The following is a 17,311-nucleotide window of genomic DNA, read 5'->3' as shown; positions in this document are numbered from 1 at the left end:
GAGCAAACAAGAAGTGGGAGATGAGTGTGAACAAAGCAGCTACAAGCGAAGAGAAGCCCCAGTGGCTGGGGCAGGACAGGACAGTGTGAATGCTGCTGGAGGTGCAGCTGCACGTGTCACAACAGCAGTTGAGATCACGGATGCACAATGACTTTTCATGCAGTAGCATACTTCCAGGCATGTGGATAATATCAGACCTATTGGTTAAATGAAGGATTTCATTTTCTGCAGCTAAAAGCTGTTGAAAAAGGAAGAGGCCTGTTAAAATATTGATTTTTCCACCCCATGTTTAGCATCCAAATAACATTATACAGGAAAACAGTAACTCCTAGTGACATCCAGCAGAGGATAGCCACTGATAGCCACAGCCAGGATAGCATCAGTTGCTCTTTAGCAGTGTTTTCACAAGGGCAGCTCTTGCTTTGCTTGCTTACCACATGACACAGTGCTTTTTTCTTGCTCCTCTCATGGTTAGTGGGGACAGGAGTGAGCAGCATGGGGTCTGCTGAAGGAGGAGCAGAGGAGACAGTTGCTTCAGACTGGGACATATGGCAGTACTACTGTGACGCTCTTGGAGGCTGTTAGCTAAACTGCTTAAGACACCTTGAGTTCGTTTGACAGGATTTGAGTGATAACACATGTTTTGTTAAGAGAGGGGGGAAAAAGAAATAAAAATCTTAGCACAAATCAGCCCCTTAAAAATAATAATAAAAAAAAACCAACAAAACACAAACTACTTGCGATAAGTGCTTTTAAAAAACTCACACAACCCTATCCCCAAAACTTAGTGACAAGTGAACTAATGAAAATATCAGCATTTAACCTTATTTAAGGTAGCCAGCTATCTTAACAGGGGGCTTGCACATTCTTGACATAGCTGGTATTACAGGGTTGGTTCTTCCATTTGTCTAATATTTAGAAGGCTTTTATTTAAAAATAATAATAATAATAAAAAGGAGAGGTAGTCTTGTAAAGAAGTTGTAAAGGCTCAAATAATAATAATAATAATAATAATAATAATAATAATAATAATAATAATAATAGTAATAATAAACCTATAGAGATTGGAGAAGAAAAAATTTGCTGTGCCTGGCAGTCTGAGAGCAAAGCTGTCATGACTTTGTTCAGTTCCCACAAAGGTACTCTGAGTATGTTCAGCTATGCAATTAAAAGAATGGGTCCGTCCAACCATCTGAGGTAGTTTCAAAGAATATTAAATGAAGAGGTAGTAATAAGACCTATGACATATAACCCCATTTATTTTTTCTCTCTGTGCCCTTCTTTCACCAGACTGTTGATAAGAAGGAACAGATGGCAGCAGCACCACCCTGTCTCAGCACCAAACACTGTTTGGGAGATGTATGCAATGTAAAAAGCAGCCCTGTGTGGAGAAGCAGATAGTACTCCTGCGAAGTGTAAGTGTCCACGCTGTTACATTAGCTTGCAAAATACACAGACATATGCCTATCTTAACTGCAAAATTCACCAAACTCCTTGTTAAATGTTGTTTTGAGGTCAGGGGGTTGGAGGGTTGCACCAGCCTTTTGAATTGCTATGGACATCTGAGTTCTACAAATATTTGCCTGTCTGTCATTCCACTCTTTTGTCCTTCATTGCCCTAACTGAAACATTTTGGGTTCCTTTCTTGTAAGTTTTGATAAATCTTTCATAATAGATTTTGGGTTTTGCAGCTTAACGGTATCGAATTGAACCTAAGATTTATTGTCGGCTTCACTTGACCTGGGGTCGAAACTTAAAACGTTTGATGGGATTTGTTGCAGTATCAGGGAGCGATGTGGAAGTTGCTATTTTTGGTTCCTGCTTAGTTGTTTCTAGATCCTATAGATTTTAAAGAAATGAAATGATAAATAATGTTTTCTCTGTCGTTCAAAATAAGATCAGTTTACGTCACAAATACTGGTCAACCTGATTTATACGAGTCCTGATTAAAAGACATAAAGGCACAGAGATCCTAAACAAAAGAAGCAACAACCAACTTCCAGTCAAGGCATAGGCCGCCATTCTGGGAGTTTAAACCTTCCGGTAGTCTGTTTGCTTTTTGTTTTTACTCTGCTGAACTGTTCAGACCTCTTTCCAGCCCGCACTGCACTGTACAACCATATGTAGTTGCTGTATTAGAGCTGATGTGGACCAGATATTTGCAGGGGAAGGGCCTGGTGTTGATTCAGGTCCTGTCTGCAAAATGCAGACTGGGTTGTTGGCTTCCTTCTCCAAGCTCCTGTGGCACTCAGCAGTGTTTCAGCTGCCCTCCCACTATAGCTAATCAGAAGAGGCAGCCCCATCACAGTGAGTGGAAGAGGTGCAGTCTAGCACGTGGTATTTGGCCCAAAACAGGCCAAAAAAGAAATCAAGTTAGGCGAAGAAAACAAGTTTCATTAGCTAAGGCAATAAAGCATGGAACTGGAGCAAGTCTATAATGCTCAATTGACAGCCAGTCAATATTTGTACTGGATTAACTTTTCAAGGAATGTGGAGATTTCAGGGAGTTTTATGTAAACACTGTAAATAGGTTGGGACACCAAAGTACGTTTACAAATACCGCATGTCGGATTAGATTAGAATCACTTCCAGCGAGCAGGATTTTTCCTACCACAAAAGAGACGTTTACATCTTATGAAATGAACACAGATACAAATTTCTTCTTCATCAAATACATTCAGAAATGTAGCTGGGCAGCTTTCATGGCAGCAATTCAAAGTACGCTTCAAAAAGACAACTTCTGTCTGAGACCAGATTCACCCATCTTCCATACATGTGCCACTCCCAAGATTTGCCAGGTAGGGCTGTAGCTGGGATGGCATCATGGCTGCCACTTACCGTGAATGCTGTATGAATCAAGAGAGACTGTATCCAGTGTCTTCTCTTCCTGTATGCCACTCACAGGGCCTTGGGGGACCCATTTGCTAGGCAAGATGTCAGCTGGAAGGAGTTCAGTTCTTCCGTTTGTCTTACTGGCACTGATTTATAGTCACTTCTTTAATCTTTTTCTCCTCTTTCCTGGTCAGAGTAGCTTTAAGGTTTGAAGTGAACCAGTGTATTTATGTCCCAGTGTTCTCCAAGCCTTGCTCATCTCTGTGGGGCTACTGCCTTTCATAGTAATGTAATAGGCAAAGCAATTAAGAAATATGCTCAGCAGTTCTGGCATTTGCTCCTTAGCTGAAGATCCATCAGCATGCCTACAGATGACCAGGAAAAGAATAAAGTCTGCTAGATGTAATGTTTGCAGCACTGGAACACTGGGGTCTGTCCATTGGATTACATGTCTCACAGCCTTCCAGTGGTATGCTTAGCATCCACTTCCAACTGAGGGAAAAATGATTTGTGAGTTCCAAAGCTGGAATCAAAGTGCACAAACATTTTGAGATGAAAGTGCAGTGATTTACTCCACATTGGCCTTTTTTTCCCCAAGCCATCGTTCCAGATTTCCCTTACTGGCTCTCTTATGACAAGGGGCTGGAATTACAGGAAGGTTCCCAGCTCTTCATGCTGCCCAAGCCTTCCACATGGGGCATAATAGAGCTCAGTATAGCCCGAGTTTGCCTAAGCATATTCAGTGTCCTGAGTATGAAACATGCAGCGCATTGGAGAAATGAGCACAAGTGGCTAAACAGTGAGAGCCCCTTTTGCAGGAAGGTAGGTAGCTGTACTTTACTGTTATTCCTTCTATTTCTCGCACCCTCATATTTTTTATTTCCTTACAAAAGGTAATTAGACCATAAACAGAGGTCTGACAACTAATTTTATCTTCAGCAAAATGAATATCTTTAGCAACAGATAATTTTAGCTAAGGAAAATTAAAATATATATATTTTAGTGACATTTAAAAAATATAAAATCCATTATTTATTTATTTATTTTCCTTCTGAAGTTGTTCTCCCACCTATTTTGGTAGGTGTGGAGATGCTCACTGGTTTTAGTGAACAGATGTCCTGCTTCAGCATGCTTCCTACCCCAGCATCAGGCCTTGCTGGTCTGAACCTACAATACAAAGTTGCTTTTCATTTCCTTTCTCTTGTTCTCTGGTTCCTTTCAGACAAGAAATGATCTGAGGGAAAAGACATTGCTTTTCTTACCCCTAAATTTTCATTGACATTAATAGGAGTCAGGTGGCCAAATCCCTGCACACAGGTTTGAAAATTTAAGCCCTGACGTTTTCTTCTGGGCAGATTCTGATGTTGCTGGAGTTGTGAATCCTCTGAAAAGATATTAAATATGCAACCAGACTGTGTCAGCAGTGCCTAGAGAGTTTATCTACAGAATTATCGTCTACCTTCTGAATCTATAACCCTAAAATATTGATTGGTTAAAAGGTAGTGGATAAAGATTAAGACAGCACAACAGCAGATTACCCTAATCAAATAAAAAGAGTATTAACAGAGCTGTGCACGGTCCTGGGGATGTTGATTTGAAATATAGATGTCTTAACCAAAGTGCTATGTCTCATTTTTTGAATGCAGTTCTGAATGCATTTAAATAAATTACCAAATGGAGAAAGAAAGCAAAAAAGGAAAAAGGAAAAAAGAAAAAAAAAAAAAAAAAGAAGAAGAAGAAAAACCCACCACATTTCAGACAGTAAATTTCTGTTTATAATGAAATTGTTTTATGCATTTCAGTGAATAGAAGAACTTTTAATGACCTTTTCTCTGGATAGTGAAAAGTTGCACATAGGGTTCTCAGCCTAGAGAACTCCATGTGATTTTAAACCCGTGACTGCACATGTACATCAACACAAGTGCTTGTGTAGTAAAGGAACATCCATGTCCCAGATTGCTGAAGTTACAAAGGCACAAAAAGAAAAGGGGGATTATTAGTTTTTGTCAGTGGTGGGCAATACTGGTAAATCACTCCTATGCAAACGGTGGGCCACTGAACAATATCATTTCGAGTTCCTATTCTTCCCTACCTACAAATTTTGATTTAAAAGGGAAGGTGTGGAAGTTGTTTTTGAGTTACAGCTGATTTGTATGGCCGTCTTTTGTTTTTGTTTTAAACAGCACCTAATTTTTAAAACACGGTGTAAATGAGGTTTTAAAAGTTTCTAACAGCAACGTGGATAAATTTGGAATTAAAAGTGAGATCTGAAATGTTGTGTCGCTCCACTTTAAAAATAAGTTCCCCTTCTCATTTGCAATTAAAATGTCTGGAATTTGCATAAAACGTGTGAAATTAGAGGTAATTGAAATACAGTAGCTATAAATATGTCTACTCCATTTGAAAAATAAATAAAATGTCCACTAAAAGGGTGCGAAACCCATACCCCCTTCTTTTGTTTCTCACATTTGGATCTCTGGCATTTTTCACACTTTTATGGCTAATTTTTATTGCAAAACAGTATGTTACATTTGTAGCAGTTGTGGGAATGCAGAATAGCCCCTGGCAGCTCTGTAAAAAATGGAACGCTGGCAACACGTTTAGGAGAATACAGCTTTCAATTTCATCCACAGCATTGATGTCGAGGAATCTTATTAAGTGTGATCTAAGAAAAAAAAAAAAAAAAAGAAAGAAAGAAAAAGAAGATGATAAAAAAGAAGAAAGCAAATGTTATTTAAAGCGCATCCATTCTCTGCTGTTCCCTGTGTTTCTGAGCTGTCACAATGCTGTGTCCCAGCCGGGCAGTGCTGGAGGGGCCCCTTCTGCCCAGGGCTGGGCCATCCCATCTCGTCCTCTGATCCCTGCTGGCCTGGCGCCTGATCTTCAGCTCCATTGGCAGCTCCTTGTTGTTTTGGCTGCGGACCAAAATGCTACTGCTGTGCAACCAAGTTGGCACAGGAGCTGTATCTTTCGCAGATAATGGATCTGGAAATACAGACCTCTACCATATTGTCAAATTATACCTTATTAGCACGTGCACTTGTGAATGGCTGCCACTAGAGCTGAGCTATATCGTTATTTCTCTAACTCCAGACTTGGAACTTGGAGAAATATTGTTCCAATAACACCACAGGCATCTTTTTCAGTGAAACTGCACTGTGGAATCCTCTCGTTTTTGGTACTGTGTGGCATTTCTGTTACTGGAGAAAACCAGTCGTCTTCAGAAGTGCTGTTCTGGTGTCGAAATGGACAGCTATTAGCTACCCATGCAAACACCTGGGAGGTAATTCACAAACTGGGACTGCCTGGGTGAAGGTCGCTGTGCTATTCCATCAGTGCTCCTCACCTTGGGGTTGTTATTTTTTGATACCCCGTTTTCTGAGGACTTCCTAGCAGTGGGAAATACACCAAATCAAAAGGTTTTCTGTATGAGTCCCACCCTGACAGTAATGGAAATCCAGCAGGTTGTTCAGCATCCGAGCTTCTTTAGTACTTCTTGCTGGTATTCTGCTGCAGTAGGTGGATGGGAAATATGGTACCTGCCCTGGGGAATGGAATTGTTCCTCAGCCAGCACCCAGTGTTCCATAGTGTATTTTTGCACATCTCTGTACTTCTCACCAGAGGTACTGATGTCTAGCAGAGCCGGTAGGTGCCTCACTTCAATTTTCATGTTTCCTGATTTGGGGATCTGGAGTCATAGGAAGGAGGCAGATTTCCGGGGTACAGTTGAGGAGTGCTGAAATATTATTGCATTAAGACTGAAAAGGAGGATGTAAAGTGCTCTGTGGAGTGGTGTATAGTACAGAGTGAGATTGATCCTGGAAAAGTCACAGCGAGGTTGCGTCTCATCCAGGCCTTGCCACTATGGAGTCATTCTTCAGAGACAGCCCGAGCTGCAGAGGAACCACAGCCTTACCTGCAAGGTGCCTTTTCATGCGTGCTTTTTTCTCTCCTTTTAAGTTGTCCTCAAGGAAAAATAAGAGCAAAAAGTCCCTATGCTGCTCACTGCACATCTACAGCACTTCATAAATAATAGTAGCTGTTTTAAAAGTAGGGGACAGGCAGAGGGTTACAATGGATGAAAGCTAGTTAGAGAGTTAGCTAGAGAAATGCTTAAAAGAGCGGCGGCAGAGATAATCCAGCATTTATTTCTGGGGTATTCACCAGGTGCCCCTTTTCTGTCTGTGTTGGGCAGTGCAGGAACCTGGCCAGCAGAGCTGCAGACCCTGGGTGTCCCCTCAGCTGTGCCCACCCCTCCTGAGTCTCACTGTGGTCGGTGGGAGCGCAGCGGCTCCTCGCGCCCTGCGCAGGGTGGCACTGAGTGGCCGCTTGCCGAGCCTCCTCCTGGCACAGACTCGCTCGCTCTGCGCTTGCTGAGTGAGTGACATGTGCAAAATTGATCATTTCAAGAGCCTTTTGTACGACACAAAACTTCAAGCGGAGAACCCAAGGCATTTCCTTTCATCAACCTGGTTCTAATTTGATCAAAGCGCTAAAAAATTCAACCCGCCTTATTTCCTGTCCAGTTCTTTTACACTTTACAGCACATTATATATCAATCTCATATTCCTGAATTTTAAGAAGCAACCGGTTATATAATTGGATCAACAGTTGCCAATCACTCCAGCACAGCACTGCATTATTACTAAGCAGACTATAATTTTGAAGCTCTTTTTTATTATGCGTATGACTATATTATCACTGTATACATATTAGGACAGCTGAATGAGCCCCTTAAGGAAAATAAGGGTTCAAATAACATTGACAGGGCTGATAGACTAGCGGAGCTGAGGATTCACCCCTGTTATAACTGTATTGCCTTATGGCACATTTTCAGGAGAAAGAATAAGAACGGTAGCTGTGTGCTTCCTTATTAACCCTACCAGCAAATCAGAATACCACAACGGTGGCGAAGCTGGCCATCATTGTATGCTTAGGCAAATTAAAACTCAGACCTGCTTTCTGGTCTCAAATTTAATGGTTCACATAAGAATTCTGCATTGTCTAGGACTTGAAATCCTGTTCTTTTTCTCTCCAGACTCCCTCCCTGTAGACACACATGCTCACAAAAGTTGAAAACAAAGCCATTCCAGCTTCTGCTTGCGCAGTGTACCGTCCTGCTTCATTGTGCACTTGCTGTTTGCATCCGATGAGAGCCAGCGCTATGTCATTTCAGTAGTTCGTACAATTACATGGGATTGCTAAATATGTTAAGTCAATAATATTTTTCCTCCCCTAAGCTTGAGATGTTAGCATTCTTTGAAAAGACCTTGAATCTTGTCTCAGTAGTATCTCCATAAATAAAACTGAGTGACAGCCTTTTAGGAAACTCCATGTTTTATGCCATTAATTCACAGATAAGCATTGTTAGTCAAATAAGCATTTAATTCCCAATAGCCTGAATATTTCAATACCTCGTAGCAAACAATAAATCGAATGTACACAGTGGCATACAAATTATGGAAAATATTCCTTAGGGTTGACATATGAACTCATAACCTCTTAGGTAAAGGTGAATGACTGCTAATGCAATTTCATTATTGTAAAGATTGTAAAGATCTCCCTTCTTTCTTTTTTTTTTTTTCTTTTTCCCTGTTTATAAGCAATTCATTTGAATGCATTAGCTGGAATGGATTAATCCTGTAAATCATAAATTTTGCAATAATAATAATATTGTGAAGAGAACAACACGATTTATTCTGTTTTTGCCCAAAATAAGGCATTTAACAGTACATACCCGTTTGTTTATTTTAAATCTTTAATGTATTTCTCTATGCCTCTGTCACACATTTATATGTGTTTTTGTGCATATATGCTTTGCAGACATAAGTACGTCCACAATGTAGACATTAAAAATACTAATTTGTTTCACGTCTGTGTAAGCAGAGACAGGCAAACACAAAAGCATGCATGTGTGCAAACAGGACATGTCTCCTCAGCAGTCTGATCCTGTGCCCTGCCAGACTTCACCAGGAAAAACTCGGGAGCAAAATGCAGCAAAATACACTCACTGTGATTAAAATTGCCTGTTAACTTTCAGACAAAGTGATACAATTCAGAAATCCATGTTTTTTTTTCAGATTATTTTTTGGAGGGGGCGGGGGGTCTTTTTGGGTGGACAGTATGCCTTTCTTGTTTTATTTATTTAAAGCTAAAGCAGGAATAGGAGCATGGCCTCTCATACCAGTGCGCATGGTATACAAGCTGATAAAACAGTACAAGCTGACTTATCAATTTTGAAGCCTTTTGTACAGTACTACATCTTTTCTTAAGCAGTCCTTCCTGTGTTTTTGAGTAATGTGATAAAACCACTTCACCGTCTTCCTATGTAAAACTGATGGCTGCATGAGGAGCGTGGTCATCTTCAGCTGCTTGTTGCATTCTCTTTAAAAAAAAAAACAAACAAAAAAACAATGCACAAAACAAGCCCACAGGCAGCTGAATAGCAAGTGCGTATATGAGCATGTGTGTGCAAGCAGAACAAAATATCCATCTTGTGCTGCATATTTAGCAATCCACAGAAACATGCCCTGTGTCCTCTTCCTCTCCGTACCGCCTATCGCCAGGCTAATAGGAGAATTGAAATTCCCACTTTCAGCCTCACTACAGATTAATACGGTTCAGCACAGATACTTATTTCTCTGATAGTTTCCCAGGCATCTTCACAGTGAAGTTGCAAGAAATTACTACAGCAGAGTGTGTAAAGCAGATGTTATCCCATTAATTAGCTCTGGACCTGAGCAGGCTCAAGACTTTCCCATTTCCAGACCGATAGGAATTGGTCCCAGTGAGCGTGCTCCATATCCACATTTAGTATCATCTCATAAACAGTGCTGGAAACACAGCAGGCCCTTGATGAAGATACACTAGCTTATTTCTAATTTAAAGTTGTGTTGCTTAACCTTAATGTAATTGGTCACTGGTGACCAACTGTTTGTATAGTGAGTTGATGACCAAAGAGATGTAATAAATTATAAAACGTACAGCTTAAATAGGAAGGAATGATGGTTCTGTTAAAAGCCTTGCATGTAATAATGGTAAAATAATTACACCTCGAACAGAAGAGCCTTGGATCTGATAAAGCTAACAAAGTCTTTCACATGAAGGTGTTTTCAACTGGCTTTAAAGCACGCACATAAAATGCTTCCTTCTCACAGTGCGGTGTCTTACATTGGCTGAATAGTCGTCTTTCAAAGCTCAGCCTAATATTGATTAAAAATAAATTGGTAAAGCAAGATATTTTCTTTTTGAGGGGTTGTTTGGATTGAAGTAATTAACCAATTTCTGTGGCTAACGAGAAACAAAAGAAATTTGCACAAATAATTATATTCTGTACATCAATTCAAAGCCACTGCTAGACACTGCTTTAGAAAAGGGTTGATTAGCTGGTAGAGTAACCGGGATAATAATCAACTATGGAAAGAAGTAATTGACACAACTTTAATGTTTAATAATGAATAGCATGCCAGGGGCAAAATAAAGAAAATTTGCCTTCTGAGGACTGGTCTGTACCTGAAGTTTCTTGGGCCAAATACAGTGGGTTCCTTGGGACTCCTGAACTGTGGCTGTGGTCCTGTAGTGAGTAACAGGTGTGGTTAAATTTAAAGCCCACAATCGCGTGCATTAAATCTAGTCGTTTCTATATGCTGAGATTTAAATTCAAGCCTTTTCCCTGATGAAGACTTAAAGATTGATTTTAGAAATGCAGAAATGTAATGAACACCTACTCTTCTATGTCTGTTTTTCGTTTTTCAGACCGCGCCGTATTAACAAGACTGTTCATTAAATCAAGAAGAGTGAGGAATAAGTGTATGAATTGCCAGTCTCCGAAGCGATAATTTTTCTCTCTAAATATTTGCATTTAAAATTTGGGCTACCTCCAAATGTCCTAACTTCACAATACAGAAAACGAGTTTATTTTTCTTAATTCTCATATTTCATTTCTTTCAAGGAACCTTCCAATAATTTAAGCTATTTACAGTGCCTCAAAGATCATTATTTCCCCGTGACTCCTCGGAGAAATATTGGAGCCACTCTCTTTACTGCTGACATTAGATTTACCTTTGAAGACTGGTTTACAAAATGGAGACATTAGGTTGTGAAAGTCATTATTTTTTTTACACTGCTCGGAATGCTAAGTTTTTTGTGTGTGTGTTTGCTATATTAGAGTAAGCATTGCTATAGCTACTCAGTTTGTTATGGAAACTTGAAAAGCAGATGCATTAAGGTATTTTGTTTTTAAAAACACACCGTTCTTTATAAGAAAAAATATAAATACTGTCTGGGGGCTTGTCACCGATGTGTATTTAAAAACATCCCAAACCAATGAATAAAAATGCATTTTGATACTCTAAGTGTTAGAAGAGAATTGCTCATCCAATGGGAAATCAGGTGGGGTAACACATCCTGATTCTGGTAATTGAGGCTGTAAAGAAAGATGAGAGCGATGTGCACCGTTTGTGTCACACTAGTTGTGATCTGTGAAAATAACTTCAGAACAGCCTTTCTTAGCATTAAAATGACACTGTTGCTGTTCGACTAAAAATCAATACAGCTCACAATTTTAATAAGGAACATGAATCTGAAAAAGTGTTTAGTATCAGGCTATATAAACACACCCTAATGAGATACTATAAAATCCATCACATTAAAGGCTGATTCCTACAAGGTATATTAGCTAAAAATGTTCAATATATTAGGTCAGTGTACAACACTACACATAATAAAGCAGGTCTGTCAAGGCAAGATGCATGTTTTGCCCCTTAAAACTGTAATGTTTTGCACATTTTATAAGGTTCTTTGAATACATGAATAAGATAAGTTATTCCCATCTCTTTCTTAAGCAATCTCAGAAATGGCTGTGACCTGAAATTGGAAATCTTGTAAACACCCATCCGAAGAAAATGTGTGCAGTTCTGTCTTAAAGAGATGGTACATGTTTAATTATCCCAACTTCTTCTAGGAGAATACTATTAACATACACATTAGCATCGTCCCATTGGTTCCTCCTGCTGCTCCACCTTAGGGGCAGCAATAGGAGCTAATCTTATTGCTCCCATGCGCATAATAATGAAATTTTGTCTTGTCTCTGAGGCGGTGTTCTTTGCTCTGAAGTACAGCAGGAAACACTTCTTCTTTTTTTTTTTTTTTTTTTTTTTTTTTTTTTTTTTTTTTATAGAAAATTTCTGACCGACTCATCTAAAAAGATTTTTAAAATTAAAATTCTTCCTATGTGAATACCAGAGCCTGCAGAATACGTTGCTTTGACTTGAGAATCAAAATTAAGCAATTGTGCAAATAAATTGCTCTGTATTCACATCTAGGATACAGTGCACTGTAGCTATGGGTGTATTCAGCTCTTTGAAAAATGGGAAGCAGTGGATTTTATGGTGTGTGTGTGTGTGTGTGTTTTTTTTTTTCCCCTTGCAGTGTCCATATAAGCTATTCTTAAAGAATAACATAAAAGCAAACAAAAAGATATGGTTTTAATATAAAATACCTCTGCCTTTTTCTTGCAATCTTCTACAGACTATAATGGGGAAAGGGAAAGAAAAAAAAAACAAAAAAAAAACAGGCAAAAAATATATGTGAATTCAAGGCTACTGAATTAAGGGAGGTTGTACCAACATTTCCCCCACTGTACATTATTTGTATTCAAGGTTTTTGAAATGACATTGTAATCTGATGATGCACCAGCCTATTATATTGTCTAGCAGGACAAATATCCTTGCGTTTTCTCTGTAGAACTAACACAATTTTTCCATGTCAGAGGTGCATAATATCCTGGCGGTCATAAGGAATGATGCTATTAATCCTCTTGGGCAATCTCCAGGTCTGATTATTAGGGAAATAAATTTGCATGCTGCATATGAGCTAGGTGAATCACTGAGAGCACAAATTATATTTCCTGACAGCAAGTTAGAGAATGGAGCCACATCGCTTTTTTATCTTTTTTTTTTTTTTTTTCCTCCTCTGAAAGCTATAGAATTTCAATTCATTACATGAGATTGGTTAGAATTCAAGTCTCTTTTTAAGTTGATATTAAGTTGAGTCTGTTATCTCTGTGAAGGCTAGTAGGTTCCCCTGAGTATCCACCTAATCACTACTTAAAAAAATCGAAACGTATAGTTAGTGTCATGATTTAGGTACCAGAGCTACTTTATTTATCAGTGTGGAGTGAGATAATTTCAATTTGAGGCTCTGTAGCCCTCATGAATTTAACTGTCTTGAAAGCTTTTTTTCCTCTCTCTCTCTCTCTCTTTCTCTCTGCCCCTTTCTCCCTCCCTTTCAGCGTGCATATTGTAATAATGGTTATTCTGGGCACCTGTTTCCCTGCTCTGCATGCATTTCTCAGACTGCTTTATTTATCGTATCGTATATTTCATTGTACGTGTTGAAGATTTTGGGGTGAAACGCTGTTTGGATTTCAGTTAAGAAATTTGGCTGTGTTCTCCGTGCTAGCCGTGCCACCAGGCATTTCTGCTTTTCCTATCTGTGATGAATGTAGTTTTATTATTTTTACCATTTGGCATCTGAGCAACCTTTTTGCATTATTAAATCTGAACGGGGAGAATAATAGCAAGTGAGGAGAGAATAAATGGCTCTATGTCCTGATGTATTAATTAAGCAGACATTTATTACAATCAGAGTTTTATAGATGTTGTAAAAAGGTATTTTTCTTTTTTCTCCTGTGATATACATCCACGTATGGTAGCTTTTCTGAGCGGGGTTGGATATGTCCAGGTTTCATGGATTTCTCCCCAATGACTGCAGCTACACCATACCTGCAGGTACAAATACCAGCTGGGCCCTGGCTGAATCTGGCTTGGAGCTGGCTACGGAGTGTCTCCCATAGAGGTGGAGACCTGCGACCCATGTGAGTTGGTCACAGCCTGCAGTGGAGGTCTGACATGGCTCCTGCTGCTCCCGGGGGCTGAAGGCATAGAAAACCTCGGCACCGGTCTGAACTGTAGGCATGACTGAAACAAGAGACACGTAATGTATCTGATAAGCCCAAACCTGAAGTGTTCTTAATCATTTACTTATTCATGAGTTACAAGCAACAACGCTAAAAGGAAAGGGATATATCTCTGACTCACAACTTTGCTCGTTGCCAAATATATGGTGAAGGAAGCACTTTTAATCGTCTTAAATGAAATCTATTTAGGATTTGCCTATTCTCTCATCCGCTGGGTTTCGTTGTGTTTCCTGAGCATGGCTAGTGCCATTTCTTTCCAGAACAAAGGTCTTTTTGTTTATTTTCTTTTTGTTTGTTTTATTAATTTCTTCTCAGCGCATGGGTTGTGCTTATTCCCAGACAGGAAGTGTTTCCCACATTTAGGAAAAGGAAATAGGCTTTGGAGAAAATTCAAAGAAAGTCCACTGGGGAGTGACTTGCCTGTTCAGAGTGTTATTTCCTATTCCCGAATAGAAACATCAGACTTATTTTTGGCATCACATAGCAGCGCTGCTATAAACACTAGCCTCTTTAATTCCCATCTTGCAGTGGACATTTATAGGTGGAACAGAGGGCTTTTGTAGCCCTCCTGAAGTAAGAATGGGCAATAAAAAAGGAAAGTTTTAACAAAACGGCACAATTGCCTCTGTCCTGTTGTTAGTGACCTAGCCAAAAGCACGCTGATACCCCTGAGCCCCAGATAAGAAAATGAGGAACCGTTTCAATGTGATTTTAGTAGCTGTCTTCTTGGCCATAGCCAGCTCTTGTCGCAGGGAGCTGCAGGAGAGGCTGGCAGGAAAATGATGGGTCCGTTAATGGACACTTCCTTGGGGTGGGGGAGAGGTAGCAGGCCAGAGCTTAAGGCCATTTCAGCCTTTGTAAGTTGCAACAAATACTTAAGATCATCTGGTGTTATCACAGGGGGAATGGAGCGTAACCATGTCTAGCCTGGCTGCCTCTGTGCAGCAGTAAATCCAGACCACATCTGGGTAACAACTGGTGGAAAGGCCAGGGCACTTAGAGTTGTAAATGAGCCAAAGGATGGCAGCTAGTAAAGCTTTTATTTCAAACTTTATCTTCTACCGCCCCTCATCATCACACGGTGAAAATACTCTCCTGAAAATAGGAGAAATAAGTTTTGAACCTGAACAGACAGACAAGAAATACAATCAAAAAGATTAAAAACAGTAGTAGGTGTTAAGAACCATGGAGATGTGACTCTGAGGGCTGTGGTTAGTGGCATGGTAGGGGTGGGGTTGAGCAGTTGGACTGATCTTAGAGGTCTTTTCCAACCTTAATATTTTAATGATCCCATGATTGTAAGGTTGCGCGAATTGAGAACAGCCAGTTCTCCTGGCTGCCGCTCCTGGGATGTGAGCTGGGGCAGCTGATGCATGCTGCTCAGCACTGCAGCAACAGAGCTTGGGGGTGCACCCAGAGAAGGGAAGAGGGATAAAAGATTGAAAAAAAAAAAAAAAGTCCCAAACCATCCTCAAGCAAATGTCAAAAGCCCTCAACCTGGAATATAACCCTGGGGTTAGATGTGACAGAGGGAAAAGGCTTGCCATGTCCACGTTGCTGCTCTCAGCCGTGTGTGGCCGAGGGCTTTGGCTTATGTTCTGGGCGACCACTGAGTGCCATCAGCTTCTGTTCACTGACCTGTCAGAGCAAAGAAGGAATTTTGCATGGCCTGAAAAACTGACAGAACAATTCACCTTTCAGGGAAATGTAATATTTTCTGATAAGGAGCTTATGTTAGTTTTCCTAGCAAATAGCCTGAAAGCATATCTGTCTGTGGCATTTCTGGATGTGATAAGTTGAAGGAAACATCCTTGACCATGACTTAACAAAACAGGCCATTTGTTTCATGGGGTAGCTGTTTTGAGAAACGTAAATAAATGGCAACTTAAGGATGATATAAAATAAACGATCACAGAGGCAGCCCAGAGTTGCATTGTTTCAGAAAACACAAGGCACTATTTGTGGAGCTGTAAACAGAGGAGCGTCTTCATTATCGTTCTTGGAATGAAATGAGAAAGGCAGAAAGCTGAGGTTTTGGGAAAGATTAGTCTGAATTTGAGACTGTCTTTGGGTTGGTGCTGGAGGGCTACTGGTGCTGTTGTCCCAGGCAGCACGTCCCTCTTTGAGGGAGGTGGATGAGTTGTGTTATTGGCAGCAGGTTGTCGTCTGGTTGAAAATGACTTATTAACAACCTGAGTCATTATTATAGCAATATTTCTGCAATCTTACCTGCGCCGTGTGTGCTTCTCTCAAAGAAACATGCCTGGCTCATCTAATGCCATGTAATGAACTGCATCACACACCCTTCCACTTGAAAATGCCTTTCTCCCCATTGCTCTACTGGTGTTCCTAAACTATTACACCGCATTTAAAAATGAATTGTGTGCGATGACATTAGAGAAGGGGTTAGGCTTTCTGAGCTGCTACCAGTGACATATGACTGTGGTGACAGTCAGCAGTATTCAAACTGAATTAATCTGAAAAAGCAGCAGACTTCAATGCGAAGTTTAGGAAGAGGCTGAGCAGTTACATATTTACAAAAGGGATGTCACTGAACCGTCTTTCTACCCAGGGACAGCCTATGGCTACTTAATACTTTTAAACCAGTAGTGGAAGGATTAAATACACCTGAAGTCAGGTCTTTGAGGCCATTTCCCTCTTGTGCTTTCTTTTCCTTACTTGAGCTGCACCTCTGCAGATATTTTTTCTGAAGGGTTATGAGAAAGGGTGGAAAATCTGATACCTTTTATTAGAATTGCACAGAAGTAGGAGAATCCTCACAGAGTCGCGGGCTCCTTTCTCTATTGCCTTTGAAAAGGTAACGCATGTGAGGCTGCGCAAGAAGCAGGAACTGCAGCAGAGGAGGAGGGATGTGGCAATAAAGGTGAGAGCGATACCTTAATTTAACAAATAAGCAGTTCTAATTATGTAAACAAGTGAGAACTCTAAAATCTTCTCATGGTGTGTGTCACATGATTGAAATATTTTATGGCCTAATTTGAGATTTTACAGCATTAATGTTATTTTATACTGGCTAGTTGACAAGCACAGGCCAGGGCTGTCTATCAAACAAAACTGTTGTGCCAGCTTGTATCTTGGCGATGAGCACAAAAAAAAGAACCAGATTCTTGTTTATGTATCAATCGTTGAATCAGATTTCATTCTGTACTGCAGATATTTCCTTAACCAGTTTTCTTTAGAGGGGGAAAAAATATGTATGTGCTTGTGTGGGCTGTCTTTTAAACTGAATGAGCATTAGAGAAAGTTCCAGATTGGGTCTCACAAATGAACCCAAGAGATTTGGACCCCATTCAAGAAGAAAAGCAGTAGCTTTTCTATCTTTTCTATCTAGTAGCTTTTCCCCTGCCACCACGGCAGACGGCACTGTTCCTGAAACCAAAGCTTGGCCTTGGTGAAGGCAGCAAAGATGGCAGCTTTGGGATGGGCAAAGGACAGTCCTTCATGATGTGCCTGGTGGTATAGGATGGTCAGTCTGGGCA

General features: G+C 40.2%; 1 long non-coding RNA gene across 4 annotated transcripts in view; it reads left to right on the top strand.

Moving 5' to 3' along the window:
* LOC140250734 (uncharacterized) overlaps positions 1–17,311 on the top strand; it is a 376,536-nt gene that overhangs the window by 308,049 nt on the left and 51,176 nt on the right. For all 4 annotated transcript variants that reach the window (XR_011903252.1, XR_011903251.1, XR_011903250.1 and 1 more), the window contains one exon: positions 1,291–1,415. This is a non-coding gene — a long non-coding RNA (uncharacterized lncRNA). The remainder of the gene's footprint in view (positions 1–1,290; positions 1,416–17,311) is intronic.

Source organism: Excalfactoria chinensis, chromosome 3 (genome assembly GCF_039878825.1).
Source record: "Excalfactoria chinensis isolate bCotChi1 chromosome 3, bCotChi1.hap2, whole genome shotgun sequence".
Classification (NCBI taxonomy): Eukaryota; Metazoa; Chordata; class Aves; order Galliformes; family Phasianidae; genus Excalfactoria; species Excalfactoria chinensis.
Note: the sequence above shows the minus strand (reverse complement) of the source record. Positions and strands in the feature narration are given on the sequence as shown.